Genomic DNA, 7,687 nt, shown 5'->3' on the forward strand with positions numbered 1-7,687 from the left:
GCATCGATACCAGATTAGACGTCGGCTACAGCGAGGCGATTCAATTTCTACATTATATACTGGAATATTTCAGTTGTGACCAGTTTGTTGCTGCGTTATAAAGATTTACACTTCAACTGTAAGAAGATTATTTTACCAAGTTTCTGATTTATTATTTATTTATTCCATTTTATTTTAAAAGTTATGAAAGTAATGTTTAAGTGAAGCCTGATCCAGTCTCTTCCTCACAGCGAGGCAGACAGTTTATTAATGAAACTCCGGTATCGGATCGGTACTCGGTATCGGCCGATACCCAAAGCTTCGGTGTCTCTACCGGGACCGGAGAAGCTTCGGTGTCTCTACCGGGACCGAAGAAGCTTCGGTGTCTCTACCGGGACCGGAGAAGCTTCGGTGTCTCTACCGGGACCGGAGAAGCTTCGGTGTCTCTACCGGGACCGGAGAAGCTTCGGTGTCTCTACCGGGACCGAAGAAGCTTCGGTGTCTCTACCGGGACCGGAGAAGCTTCGGTGTCTCTATCGGGACCGGAGAAGCTTCGGTGTCTCTACCGGGACCGGAGAAGCTTCGGTGTCTCTACCGGGACCGAAGCAGCTGGATCGGTGCGTCTCTACTGTGAGTAAAGGAACCCGGTCAGATGAAGCGGTTCAGACGTACGGAGCTCGTGGACATCGGGCTGTAATCTTCTACATAATCACATATAAACAAGGAGGGGATGTATTTTTCTAACATTTTGGACAGTTTGTAAATAAAGGACTTGTTTTTCACAGCTGCTGTCGGTTTAATCAATCACTCAATCAATCAATCAGTCAATCAATCAATCAGTCAATCACTCAATCAATCAATCACTCAATCAGTCAATCAATCAATCACTCAATCAGTCAATCAATCAATCAATCACTCAGTCAATCAATCACTCAATCAGTCAATCACTCAATCAATCAATCAATCACTCAATCAGTCAAGCAATCAATCAGTCAATCAATCAATCAAACTTTATTAATAAAGCACCTGTCAAACAGGTCAGATGTAATTCAAAGTGCTGGACAGACGAGTGACAAAAATACAGAATGTTAAAAATGAGTTTAGAGACGAATGGATGGATAAAGAGAACGGAGCTGACGGGAGAGCTAGAGACCACCTTGGAGAAGTTACAGGAAGTAGACTCGTCAGCTTTTCAAAATAAGGTGTTAACAAAGGGAACTGTAGATACTAAATACATCTATGGAAATCAGATTGATGGATTATATTCACCAGAAGTATAAACATTATAAATTAAAAAGATAAATCCACTAATCTGTGAGGGAAATGTTTCTTTGATTTCTGGGTTGCTGGATAATCAATGTAATCAATAACTCCTGTTAATGATCCTGATATATTTGACTTCAGGACGTCTCTGACTACAGACATGGAGATGGTGATAGTATTGATCAGGAGATGGTGATGGTATTGATCAGGAGATGGTGATAGTATTGATCAGGAGACCTTGATGGTATTGATCAGGAGATGGTGATAGTATTGATCAGGAGATGGTGATAGTATTGATCAGGAGATGGTGATAGTATTGATCAGGAGACCTTGATGGTATTGATCAGGAGATGGTGATAGTAGACAGCTGTTTGTCTTCCTCTGGTATGACGTTAGTCGGCCGGTTCCTCCTCTTCATGTATCAGAGAGATGTGTGTTGGAACCAGCAGACGGTAGTTTTGTTCTTCAGGGAGTCGTCTGTTTGTCTGTTTGTCTGTTTGTCTGTTTGTCTGTTTGTCTGTTTGTCTGTTTGTCGTCTCCGGTCTGATGGGATGGTTGTTCTTTTCCTCTGATTCATGTCTAACGGCACACTGCTGCTTCTTATGTGAAGTTTGAAATAGAAGTGTTTGTATTATTTTCTGTTGTTCTCTAATAGGACATAGAGGACCACCCCTCCAGCTTCCATGTCCACGTCTCAGTGAGACACTTTAGTGTGTGTGTGTGTGTGTGTGTGTGTGTGTGTGTGTGTGTGTGTGTGTGTGTGTGTGTGTGTGTGTGTGTGTGTGTGTGTGTGTGACAGATGGTGACAGATGGTTGCACCGTTTACCTCGACTCCCCACAAACACCGTGTTAGTCAGGACCTCTTGGTATTCTGAGCATCACTCTGCACTGCAGCAAGACACTCGGCTGGATGTCAACCGGCTCCACCGGCTCCCTGAGGTCTGTTCTTATAGATGATGGATGGATGAGGGAGGGATGGAGGGAGGGAGCTTTTCCAAAATGCTGTTTACTTTTGTGCTGTTGTAGTTCAAGGTGTTTCTACTAGGGATGCACCGATACCACTTTATATCAGACCGAGTACAAGTACTTCCATTTGGGTACTCTCCGATACCGAGTATCGATACGAGTACTTCTCTGTGTCTAAAGACCCTCGTTAACAGCCAGCTGGAGGGTGTGAGCGACACACGGCAGGCTGGGGAGTCTCGCATACGAGGCGGTGAAGGTGCTTCCCGGGGCCGCAGCTTTACAGCGCTCCCCGTCCGGACCTCGCCGCACCGTGGACAAAGGGCTCGCTGCGCCCTCTCTCCCTGCTTGGGGGGGACGGGGCCCGCTGCTCCCGGTGTGACTGTTGACCGGGGTGGACTGTCCTCAGTGCGTCCCAACCGCGTGAGGTGCATGAATACGGCGGTAATGAGGGTGCGGTAATGAGGGTGCGTGAACACGGCGGTAAACATGAATTGAGTGGTTAGTGTGAGGTGCGTGTTGTCGGTGTAAAACAAAGGGAATCAAAGAAAGGATCAGCATGGTGAACAGAGATCGGTGCGTGCGTCAAATTTATCGACATACTATACTATGACTTTATTTTATGAAATTTTTCGATATTTTATACAATGACTTTTTTTTCATGAAATTTTTCGACATTTTTTACTATGACTTTTTTCATGAAATTCTTTGACAAACTATAATATGACTTTATTTTATGAAATTTTTCGATATTTTATACTATGACTTTTTTTCATGAAATTTTTCGACATTTTTTACTATGACTTTTTTTTCATTAAATTTTTCGACATTTTATACTTTGACTTTTTTTCATTAAATTTTTCGACATTTTTTACTATGACTTTTTTTCATTAAATTTTTCGACATTTTATACTATGACTTTTTTCATGAAATTTTTCGACATTTTATACTTTGACTTTTTTTTCATTAAATTTTTCGACATTTTTTACTATGACTTTTTTTCATTAAATTTTTCGACATTTTTTACTATGACTTTTTTTCATTAAATTTTTCGACATTTTATACTATGACTTTTTTCATGAAATTTTTCGACATTTTATACTTTGACTTTTTTTTCATTAAATATTTCGACATTTTTTACTATGACTTTTTTTCATTAAATTTTTCGACATTTTTTACTATGACTTTTTTTCATTAAATTTTTCGACATTTTATACTTTGACTTTTTTTTCATTAAATATTTCGACATTTTTTACTATGACTTTTTTTCATTAAATTTTTCGACATTTTATACTTTGACTTTTTTTCATTAAATTTTTCGACATTTTTTACTATGACTTTTTTTTCATTAAATTTTTCGACATTTTATACTTTGACTTTTTTTCATTAAATTTTTCGACATTTTTTACTATGACTTTTTTTCATGAAATTTTTCGACATTTTATACTATGACTTTTTTCATGAAATTTTTCGACATTTTATACTTTGACTTTTTTTTCATTAAATATTTCGACATTTTTTACTATGACTTTTTTTCATTAAATTTTTCGACATACTTTACTATGACCTATTTTCAAGACATTATTCAACATAATATACTATGACTTTTTTATGAAATTCTTTGACATATTACAAAACGACTTTTTTTCATGACATTTTTCGACATACTATACTGACTTTTTTTTCATTAACTTTCGACATTTTTTACTATGACTTTTTTTTCATGAAATTTTTCGACATTTTATACTATGACTTTTTTCATGAAATTTTTCGACATTTTATACTTTGACTTTTTTTTATTACATTTTTCGACATTTTATACTATGACTTTTTTTCATGAAATTTTTCGACATTTTTTACTTTGACTTTTTTTTCATGAAATTTTTCAACATTTTATACTGTGACTTTTTTTCATGAAATCTTTCGACACTTTATACTACGACTTTTTTTTCATGAAATTTTTCAACATTTTATACTATGACTTTTTTTTCATGACATTATTTGACATTTTATACTTTGATTTTTTTTTCATTACATTATTCGACATACTATACTATGACTTTTTTTCATGAAATTTTTCAACATTTTATACTATGTCTTTTTTTTCATTACATTTTTCGACATTTTATACTATGACTTTTTCTTCATTAAATTTTTCGACATTTTATACTTTGACTTTTTTTCATGAAATATTTCGACATTTTTTACTATGACTTTTTTTTCATGAAATTTTTCGATATTTTTTACTATGACTTTTTTTTCATGAAATTTTTCGACATTTTATACTTTGACTTTTTTCTATTACATTTTTCGACATTTTATACTATGACTTTTTTTTCATGAAATTTTTCGACATTTTTTACTATGACTTTCTTTTCATGAAATTTTTCAACATTTTATATTATGACTTTTTTTTCATGACATTATTTGACATCTTTTACTTTGACTTTTTTTCATGAAATCTTTCGACACTTTATACTACGACTTTTTTTTCATGAAATTTTTCAACATTTTATACTGACTTTATTTTCATGAAATTTTTCGACATTTTATATTATGACTTTTTTTTCATGAAATTTTTCGACATTTTTTACTTTGACTTTTTTTTCATTACATTATTCGACATACTTTACTATGACTTTTTTATGAAATTCTTTGACATACAATAATATGACTTTATTTTATGAAATCTTTCGACATTTTACACTATGACTTTTTTTCCAAAAAAAATTTCGACATTTTATACTAATGACTTTTTTTCATTAAATTTTTCGACATTTTATACTATGACTTTTTTTCATGAAATTTTTCAACATTTTATACTATGAGTTTTTTTTCATTACATTTTTCGACAATTTATACTTTGACTTTTTTTTCATTCAATTTTTCGACATTTTTTACTTTGACTTTTTTTCATTAAATTTTTCGACATTTTTTACTATGACTTTTTTTCATGAAATTTTTCGACATTTTATACTATGACTTTTTTCATGAAATTTTTCGACATTTTATACTATGACTTTTTTCATGAAATTTTTCGACATTTTATACTTTGACTTTTTTTTATTACATTTTTCGACATTTTATACTATGACTTTTTTTCATGAAATTTTTCGACATTTTTTACTTTGACTTTTTTTTCATGAAATTTTTCAACATTTTATACTGTGACTTTTTTTCATGAAATCTTTCGACACTTTATACTACGACTTTTTTTTCATGAAATTTTTCAACATTTTATACTATGACTTTTTTTTCATGACATTATTTGACATTTTATACTTTGATTTTTTTTTCATTACATTATTCGACATACTATACTATGACTTTTTTTCATGAAATTTTTCAACATTTTATACTATGTCTTTTTTTTCATTACATTTTTCGACATTTTATACTATGACTTTTTCTTCATTAAATTTTTCGACATTTTATACTTTGACTTTTTTTCATGAAATATTTCGACATTTTTTACTATGACTTTTTTTTCATGAAATTTTTCGATATTTTTTACTATGACTTTTTTTTCATGAAATTTTTCGACATTTTATACTTTGACTTTTTTCTATTACATTTTTCGACATTTTATACTATGACTTTTTTTTCATGAAATTTTTCGACATTTTTTACTATGACTTTCTTTTCATGAAATTTTTCAACATTTTATATTATGACTTTTTTTTCATGACATTATTTGACATCTTTTACTTTGACTTTTTTTCATGAAATCTTTCGACACTTTATACTACGACTTTTTTTTCATGAAATTTTTCAACATTTTATACTGACTTTATTTTCATGAAATTTTTCGACATTTTATACTTTGACTTTTTTCTATTACATTTTTCGACATTTTATATTATGACTTTTTTTTCATGAAATTTTTCGACATTTTTTACTTTGACTTTTTTTTCATTACATTATTCGACATACTTTACTATGACTTTTTTATGAAATTCTTTGACATACAATAATATGACTTTATTTTATGAAATCTTTCGACATTTTACACTATGACTTTTTTTCCAAAAAAATTTCGACATTTTATACTATGACTTTTTTTCATTAAATTTTTCGACATTTTATACTATGACTTTTTTTCATGAAATTTTTCAACATTTTATACTATGAGTTTTTTTTCATTACATTTTTCGACAATTTATACTTTGACTTTTTTTTCATTCAATTTTTCGACATTTTTTACTTTGACTTTTTTTCATGAAATTTTTCGACATTTTATATTATGACTTTTTTTTCATTAAATTTTTCGACATTTTATACTATGACTTTTTTTTCATTACATTTTTCGACATTTTATACTTTGACTTTTTTTCATGAAATATTTCGACATTTTATACTATGACTTTTTCTTCATTAAATGTTTCGACATTTTATACTTTGACTTTTTTTCATGAAATTTTTCGACATTTTATACTTTGACTTTTTCTTCATGAAATTTTTCGACATTTTATACTATGACTTTTTTCATGAAATTTTTCGACATTTTATACTTTGACTTTTTTTTATTACATTTTTCGACATTTTATACTATGACTTTTTTTCATGAAATTTTTCGACATTTTTTACTTTGACTTTTTTTTCATGAAATTTTTCAACATTTTATACTGTGACTTTTTTTCATGAAATCTTTCGACACTTTATACTACGACTTTTTTTTCATGAAATTTTTCAACATTTTATACTATGACTTTTTTTTCATGACATTATTTGACATTTTATACTTTGATTTTTTTTTCATTACATTATTCGACATACTATACTATGACTTTTTTTCATGAAATTTTTCAACATTTTATACTATGTCTTTTTTTTCATTACATTTTTCGACATTTTATACTATGACTTTTTCTTCATTAAATTTTTCGACATTTTATACTTTGACTTTTTTTCATGAAATATTTCGACATTTTTTACTATGACTTTTTTTTCATGAAATTTTTCGATATTTTTTACTATGACTTTTTTTTCATGAAATTTTTCGACATTTTATACTTTGACTTTTTTCTATTACATTTTTCGACATTTTATACTATGACTTTTTTTTCATGAAATTTTTCGACATTTTTTACTATGACTTTCTTTTCATGAAATTTTTCAACATTTTATATTATGACTTTTTTTTCATGACATTATTTGACATCTTTTACTTTGACTTTTTTTCATGAAATCTTTCGACACTTTATACTACGACTTTTTTTTCATGAAATTTTTCAACATTTTATACTGACTTTATTTTCATGAAATTTTTCGACATTTTATACTTTGACTTTTTTCTATTACATTTTTCGACATTTTATATTATGACTTTTTTTTCATGAAATTTTTCGACATTTTTTACTTTGACTTTTTTTTCATTACATTATTCGACATACTTTACTATGACTTTTTTATGAAATTCTTTGACATACAATAATATGACTTTATTTTATGAAATCTTTCGACATTTTACACTATGACTTTT

The sequence above is a fragment of the Sebastes fasciatus genome, chromosome 18 (assembly GCF_043250625.1).
Source record: "Sebastes fasciatus isolate fSebFas1 chromosome 18, fSebFas1.pri, whole genome shotgun sequence".
In the NCBI taxonomy this organism is placed as follows: Eukaryota; Metazoa; Chordata; class Actinopteri; order Perciformes; family Sebastidae; genus Sebastes; species Sebastes fasciatus.